Source organism: Herpailurus yagouaroundi, unplaced genomic scaffold (genome assembly GCF_014898765.1).
Source record: "Herpailurus yagouaroundi ecotype Mexico unplaced genomic scaffold, PumYag 197, whole genome shotgun sequence".
Classification (NCBI taxonomy): domain Eukaryota; kingdom Metazoa; phylum Chordata; class Mammalia; order Carnivora; family Felidae; genus Herpailurus; species Herpailurus yagouaroundi.
In genome coordinates this window covers 7,100,185-7,109,040 of record NW_024412428.1, presented here as the reverse complement: position 1 = coordinate 7,109,040, position 8,856 = coordinate 7,100,185, and the positions used below count along the sequence as shown (strand labels likewise).

At 40.4% G+C, this 8,856-nt stretch overlaps 1 long non-coding RNA gene across 1 annotated transcript in view; it reads right to left on the bottom strand.

Annotated features, from left to right (window-relative positions):
* Positions 1-8,856, bottom strand: part of LOC121012782 (uncharacterized) — a 41,452-nt gene that overhangs the window by 12,311 nt on the left and 20,285 nt on the right. The window lies entirely within an intron of this gene.

Genomic DNA, 8,856 nt, shown 5'->3' with positions numbered 1-8,856 from the left:
AAATAAAGTCCAAATGGGATATAAAAAATAAACAAGAAAGTTTAGGAGAATGTGTATATAATAATTGTGTCCAAACCTTAAACAATTGCTGGAACCCAGTAAGCAAAAGAGAGAAATGAGATCCAGAAAATGAAACTCAATTGAAATAAAGAGAGAAAGAAATTCTAACATTGAATAGTGAGGGGAAGATAGCATGACAGCATGGTGGGCATACCTTCTGGATTTTGAACTGTTTTTTTTTTTTTTTTTATAAAAAGCTTTAAATAGTATGAATGGATAACTTTGATTAAAAAAATTAACACTAAGATTAAAAAAGAGGTGTGTGTGTGTGTGTGTGTGTGTGTGTGTACACGATGATAATAAAATTTGGAAGTATTTATGATGATTTTGTACTGCTAGCCTATCAAATTCACCAAGAATTCTCTCAAATGTTACTGCCCCCGTTTTCAAAAGAAAATGAAGCTAAGAAAGATTAAGTAAATCAGCTAAGATCATACCGCTAAGTAAAGACAGCCATATTTCAACCTTGGTCTAGACCATCTAAAGTTAAGAGCTATTTTTTCAATACTTCCGGTAGAATGAATGTTGTTACTCCTTTTCCCCGAATGTACCCCTCCCACCTAGTTCTACTTTCCCTTCTCTGTACTCTCCCCACTATCCCCTGGACAGGTATATAATTAGGTAATTTTTGTTTAGGCCAAATAGTCACAGTGTATTAAGGAAAATGGAGCCTATCACATAAATGTGTAATCCCTCACTTAAGTTATTTACATGCTAAAAAGCCAAATTAGAATTAGATCAGAGTTTTCAAAGGAAAAGGATCACCAAAGTAGAGACATAGTCGTGGTAACTGCTATTAGAGGAATAGTTACTTGTAGGTTATTTCCCCTTGGATTTGAATTAATCAGATGTGTAAGGTGAGTTTCTTAGAAGCTGTCAATTTTGATAGTCACATACAAGACATTTGGCTGCATTTGTAGGCTCAGATATTTTCTTAAAAGCTAAGGCATGCAGCTAGAACTGTTGTCTCACCACATAACTGTAATAGGATTATATACACTTAGTAATTATACTAAGGCGAAAAGCAAATACTTACTGTGATTATATAATTCGGTACCATTAATGAAAGGCAACTGTTAAAAATGAAGGTTTGTAAAAAACAAATAAATAATAAAATTAAAAAAATAATAAAATAAAATAAAAATCAAGGTTTGTAGGAGAAAAGCCTATACTCAAGAGCAAAAATGGGGCGCCTGGGTGGCTGAGTTGGTCACGTGTCCAACTTCAGCTCGGGTCATGATCTCCTGGTTCCTGAATTCAAGTCCCGCGTCAGGCTCCATGCTGAGTGCTCAGAGCCCGGAGCCTGCTTCGGATTCTGTGTCTCCGTCTCTCTCTGCCCCTCTCCTGCTCTCGCTCTCTCTCTCTCTCTCTCTCTCTCTCTCTCTCAAAAATAAACATTAAACATTTTTTTAGATAGAGAAAAATGGTTCTCAGTCCACATATATAAAGAAGAAGGCGGCGAGAGGAAGAGGAAAGAGAAGACGGGAGAAAGGAAGGGAGGGAAGGAGAAAGAAAAAAAGAGTGGGGCGGGGCTTTGGGGGAGGGGGGTGAGAGAGAAAGGAAGGAATACTAGCCAATGGTTCCCCCCGGAGCAGCAACTCAAACCATCACCTTGAGATTAACCCCCCAATGCTAACTTACAGGAGGGTGTGAGAAGTGTTCGGCCTGCAAGGAGAGGGATAAATATCCAGGTGGGAGCAGTTGTTGATAGCTCTGTATTTGAAGGTTTAATAACTAGAGGTCAATCTACTCTGATGAAGCTGGAGGTGCATGTGGCCCTGTAAAGGCCTTGGGAGGGGCCCTAGCAACGTGTTCTCATGGGCATATCTGTTTGTAAGATTTTCGAAAGTAATGTATTTTAACCGTAGCTAGTTAAAACTCATTTCCTTCCGCTCAGACTTCCCCTTGTGTTGTGTTATGTTTGGGACATAGTTACTTAGCTTGGGTTTAATGGAATAGTCATGGGATTCATAGTCACTCCTACGTATAGATAGGTAAGTCATGGAGAGTCATCCAGGTTATAGGAATGGCTTCCAAGAGCACTCCTCCCTCTCAATGCCTACCCGCCGTGAACCACAACACAAAGATCTAGGACTAAAGCCAAGCCTGTAGCCTACTCTGTAGAAAATTCTTCCAGTCAACTCTTCCAACTGGGAACATATGAAATTGTAAGCTGGAGGCTTTGGCCCTCATCAACACCTTACTTCAAATGGAAGTCCTCGCCTGTCAAGAACGTGTTCGGTAATGCAATGCGTACAAGTATAAACGAACCATTCGTTAAAAAAAAAAAACAAAAAATGGGAATGGCACAACATAGAATTTGTCAGAACCCCTGTGTTTGTGGGGCAAAGCCTGTAGCAGCATTACAAACTGCAACTGTGTCTTTGTGTGAAGTTGTATTTTATGCTTCCATGATTGGATTGAGTCTTGGCATATCTAACACCTCTTGTCCTGACAAATTCTGGCGGTTGTGGACAAGACGGCATGCCGAGCTGGCACCAAGGCAGTGAAATGGCCCTGAAATCTTGCCACTTACATGTAAAAGAAATTTGATTAGGATTTTCCCAGGTTTGACAACCGTTCTGAAAATTGTCGTTGCGGAACCAATCATGAATGGCATTGCAGAAATTTTCAACTATTAATAACAAAAGAATTTTGATTGGCCATCATTATAAAGACTCAATTACCTTTCTGTTCTCTCTAGAGAATATGATTTCTAAAAACAATGATATAAAAGAAGCAACAAAACATTAGGCAGCCAGAGAAGGTAGGAAAAAGTGATTTACAGATATGTCAGCCAGGTAATAATTATTTAACTAATTAAAATAGCTTAAATGTAGAAATAAAATTATTTATCTCAATTTAGTGACATCTCTGGTATTTGTCAGCTTCCAAAAATCTGTAATTCCCAGGACGCTTGGGTGGCTCAGTGAGTTAAGCATCTGACTCTTGATTTCAGCTCAGGTCATGATCTCACGGTCGAGAAACTGAACCCCATGCCAGGCTCCGAGCTGAGCGTGAAGCCTGCTTGGGATTCTCTCCCTCTCTCTCTGCCCTCACCTGCTCGTGCTCTCTCTCTCACAATAAATAATAAATAAACATTAAAAGAAAAATAATGGGGCACCTGAGTGGCTCAGTCATTTAAGCATGCAACTTCAGCTCAGGTCATGATCTCGAGATGTGTGGGTTCAGGTCCTGCTTTGGATCCTCTGTCTTCCTCTCTCTCTGCCCTTCCCCCGCCCTCTCCCCAAAATAAATATTTTTTTAAATGTTAAAGTACATTTAAAAAAGAAAGAAATGGGCAGAAGACACGAACGGACATTTCTCCAAAGAAAACATACAGATGGCCACGGGACACATGAAAAGGTAACTCGACATCACTCATCATCAGGGAAATCCAAATCAAAACCACAAAAGATACCACCTCACATCTGTCAGAATGGCTCAAATTAAAAACACAAGAGAGCAAGTGTTGGAGAGGATGTAGAGAAAAAGGAGCCACTGTCGGTGGGAATGCAAACTGGTGCAGCCACTGCGGAAAACGGTATGGAGGCTCTTCAGGAAAACTATAAACAGAATGACCATACGACTCAGTAATATCACTACTGGGCATTTACCCAAAGAAAATGAAAACACTAATTTGAAAAGATATATGCGTCCTGTAGTCATTGCACTTATTATCGACAATAGCCAAGATATGGAAGCGGCCCAGGGTCCATATGCATAGACGAATGGATAAGGAATAGGGGGCATGTATATATATTACGCAGCCATAAAAAGGAATAAAATCTTGCCGTTTGTGACAGCATAGATGGTCTAGAAAGCATGATGCTGAGTGAAATAAGTTAGAGAAAGACACACACCGTATTATTTCGAATGTATGTGAAATTTGAGAAGCAGAACAAAGAAAAAAAAGACAAAAACAAAACCAGACTTAAACAGAGAATAAAGTGGTTACCAGGCAGGAGGTGGGGAGGGATGGGTAAAGTAGGTAAAAGAGATTAAGAGTACAATTACCGTGATGAGCACGGAGCAGTGTATAGAATTGTTGAATCGCCATATTGTACCCCTGCAACTAATATCACATCATACGTTAATTATCCTGGAATTTTAAAAACACGTAAAAATTTGTAATAGTTCTATCTTTTCCAATTCTAAATAAATATTTACTTTTGTGCCTAATTGTATGTTTATAATGTTGCACATTCTTTTTTATTTTTTTTTTAATTTTTAAAAATGTTTATTTTTGAGAGAGAAACAGAGAGAGAGAGAGACAGAGTGTGAGTAGGGGGAGGGGCAGAGAGAGAGGGAGACACAGAATCCGAAGCAGGCTCCGGGCTCCCAGCTGTCGGCACAGGGCCTGATGTGGGGCTCAAACTCACAAACCATGAGATCATGATCTGAACCAAAGTCAGATGCTTAACAGACTGAGCCACCCAGGCGCCCCTGCTGCATTCTTTTTTTGAAAGAAGAAGGTTCTCTAGGGACGCCTGGGTGGCTCACTCAGTTAGGTATCTGACTTCGGCTCAGGTCATGATCTCTGGGTTCACAGGTTCGAGCCCCGCATCAGGCTCTATGCTGACAGCTCAGAGCCTGGAGCCTGCTTCAGATTCTGCGTCTCCCTCTCTCTCTGCTCCTCCCCCGTCTCAGGCTCTGTCTCTCTCTCTCAAAATAAATAAGCATTAAAAAAAAAGGTTCCCCAAATTATATATGATTCAAATCCCCCCTCTCCCTGCCAAACCTGGATCCTCCCTTTGGCTCTGACGGCAAGGGAAAAATACCCCAGGACCTAGGGTGTAGGGTTTATTTAGAAAGTGGATACAGGTATACATAGCAAAATAAACGAGTAAGTGAAATAATGAACCAACGGAAAGAGAAGCCTGCTCACGGCTACAGCCCCAAATTTAGAAGCCTAGTTTCTTTTCGAGTACACAAATACTCTTGGGCATCATGTGTTCTGGGCCCTCTCTGCTCCTCCTCCTGTACAATATTCCTCGGTGATCCCACCCAGCCAACTCATCACTTAAATACCATTTGTAGACTGGCGACTCTCAAATTTATGTCTCCAACCCAGACTTCTCATCTGACTTCCAGACTTGTTTGTGGATGCTTACCTGACATTATCACTTGAATTTTCACAAACATTTCAACTGTACCATGTCTAAAACTGCAATCTCAAGGTTTTTACCAAACTTCTCTGCCAGTCTTTCCCATCTTGGGAAAGGGAATCTTTAAAGGCCCAGTTACTTGGGGTGCCTGGGTGGCTTAGTCGCTTAAGCGTCCGACTTTAGCTCAGGTCATGATCTCGCCATTCATGGTTTCAAGCCCCATGTCGGGCTCTGTGGTGACAGCTCAGAGCCTGGAGTCTGCTTCGGATTCTGTGTGTGTGTGTCTCTCTCTGCCCCTCCCCTGCTCACATTCTTGTCTCTCTCTCTCTCCCTCTTTCTCTCAAAAATAAACATTAAAAAAATAAAAAATCAATTAAAAAAAAAAAAGACCCAGTTTCTTAAGCCAAAAACCCGAAGGTCATCCTGAGCACCCTACCTCCCAAACTCCCTTTACCCTACCTTCAAAATAGATTCACCACCTTCTCTTCCCCTCCACTCCCATGGCCCTTGTTCATATGATCATCATTTTTCTCCTACATGATTATGTTAGCCTCCTACTTTATCTTGTGCAATCCATTTTCCAAAGAACAGCCAATCAACATTTTAAATACATGTATTGTCAAAGGGTATAAACTTCCAGGTATAAATTGAGTAAGTTCTGGGAATCTAATATTCAATGTGGTAACTACAGTTAAAACTATATCACATAGTTAAAAACTGCTGAGAAAGTAGATCTTCAATGTTCCCACCACACATGCAAAAACTGTCATTATGTGAGATGATGAATGTGTTAATCTTATTATGGTAATCACTTCACCATATATCCTTGTATTAAATCATGTTGTATGCCAGGGTGCTCAGTCAGTTGAGCATCTGACTTCAGCTCAGGTCATGATCTTGCAGTTCACGAGTGCAAGCCTGGTTTATGAGTTCAAGTCCCACAACAGGTTGTCTGCTGTTGGCATAGAGCCCACTTCAGATCTTCTGTCCCCCTCTCTCTCTTCCCCTTCCCCCCTCTCTTTCAAAAATAAACATTTTTTAAAAAATACACTAGCAAACCCGATCCAATAATACATTAAAAGAATTATTCACTACAATCAAGTGGGATTTATTCCTGAAATGCAGGGGCAATTCAATATCCACAAATCAATCAATGTGATACATCACATTAATAAAAGAAAGGATAAGAACCATATGATCCTCTCAATAGATGCAGAATTCAGCAAAGTCGCAGGATATAAAATCAATGCACAGGGGCGCCTGGGTGGCGCAGTCGGTTAAGCGTCCGACTTCAGCCAGGTCACGATCTCGCGGTCCGTGAGTTCGAGCCCCGCGTCGGGCTCTGGGCTGATGGCTCCGAGCCTGGAGCCTGTTTCCGATTCTGTGTCTCCCTCTCTCTCTGCCCCTCCCCCATTCATGCTCTGTCTCTCTCTGTCGCAAAAATAAATGTTAAAAAAAAAATTAAAAAAAAAATAAATAAAATAAAATAAAATCAATGCACAGAAATCGACTGCATTCCTATACACCAATAATGAAGCAGCAGAAAGAGAAATCAAGGAATCAATCCCATTTATAATTGCACACACACACAAAATAAAATACCTAGGAATAAACCTAACCAAAGGGGTGAAAAATCTATACACTGAAAACTATAGAAAGTTTATGAAAGAAATTGAGAAGACAAAAAATGGAAAAACATTCCATGCTCATGGACTGGAAGAACAAATATTGTTAAAATGTGGATACCACCCAAAGCAATCTACATATTCAACGCAATCCCTATCAAAATAACACCAGCATTCTTCATAGAGCTGGAACAAACAATTCTAAAATTTGTATGGAACCAAAAAAGACCCTGAATAGCCAAAGTAACGTTGAAAAAGAAAACCAAAGTTGGAGGCATCACAATTCCAAACTTCAAACTGCATTACAAAGCTGTAATCATCAAGACAGTATGGTACTGGCACAAAAACAGACACATAGATCAATGGAACAGAATAGAGAACCCAGAAATGGACCCACCAACGTATGGCCAACTAATCCTTGACAAAGCAGGAAAGAATATCCAATGGAATGAAGACAGCCTCTTCAGCAAGTGGTGCTGGGAAAACTGGACAGTGACCTGCAGAAGAATGAACCTGGACCACTTTCTTACACCATACCCCAAAATAAACTCAAAACGGATGAAAGACCTAAACGTAAAATAGGAAGCCATCAAAATCTTAGAGGAGAAAACAGGCAACAACCTCTTTGACCTCGGCTGCAGCAACGTCTTACTTGACATGTCTCCAGAGGCAATAGAAACAAAAGCAAAAATAAACTATTGGGACCTCATCATGATAAAAAGTTTCTGCATGATGAAGGAAACAATCAGCAAAACTAAAAGGCAGCCAATGGAATGGGAGAAGATATTCTCAAATGACATATCAGATAAAGGGTTAGTGTCTAAAATCTATAAAGAACTTATCAAGCTCAACACCCAAAAAAACAAATAATCCAGTGAAGAAACGAGCAAAAGACGTGAATAGACACTTTTCCAAAGCAGACATCCAAATAGCTAACAGACACATGAAAAGATGCTCAACATCACTCATCATCAGGGAAATATAAACCAAAACCCCAAGGAGATACCACCTCAAACTTGTCAGAATGGCTAAAATGAATAACTCAGGCAACAACAGATGTTGATGAGGATGCGGAGAAGGAGGAACCCTTTTGCACTGCTGGTGGGAATGCAAACTGGTGCAGCCACTCTGGAAAACAGTATGGAGGTTCTTCAAAAAACTAAAAATAGAACTAACCTATGACCCAGCAATTGCTCTACTAGGTATTTACCCAAGACATACAGGTGTGCTGTTTCGAAGGGACACATGCATGCCCATGTTTATAGCAGCACTATCGACAATAGCCAAAGGATGGAAAGAACCCAAATGTCCATCGACTGATGAATGGATAAAGAAGATGTGGTATACATATACAATGGAGTATTCCTCGGCAATCAAAAAGAATGACATCTTGCCATTTGCAACAATGTGGATGGAACTAGAGTATATTATGCTAAGTAATATAAGTCAGTCCGAGACAGACAAATATATGATTTCATTCATGTGGAAAGAAACAAAACAGAGGAACATAGGGGAAGGGAAGCAAAAATAAGATAAAAACATCAAGGGAGACAAACCATAAAAGACTCTTAAATACAGAGAACAAACAGGGTTCCTGGAGGAGTGTTGGGTGGGGTCATGGGCTAGATGGGTGAGGGGCATTAAGGAGGACACTTGTTGGGATGAGCACTGGGCGTTAGATGTAAGTGATGAATCACTGAATTCTATTCCTGAAATCATTATTACACTACATGTTAACTAACTTGGATGTAAATTTTAAAAATCTATGGGGCCCCTGGGTGGCTCAGTTGGTTGAGGGTCTGACTTCAGCTCAGGTCATGACCTCACGGTTCATGAGTTCAAGCCCTACATTGGGCTCTGTGCTGACAGCTCAGAGCCTGGATCCTGCTTCAGATTCTGTGTTTCCCCTCTCTCTCAGCCCCTCCCCCGGCTCACACTCTGTCTCTCTGTCTCTCAAAAATGAATAAATGTTAAAAATAAATAAATTTTAAAAATCTAAAAAATAAATAAACAATCACATTGTATGCCTTAAGCTTACATAATGTTATATGTCAATTATATCT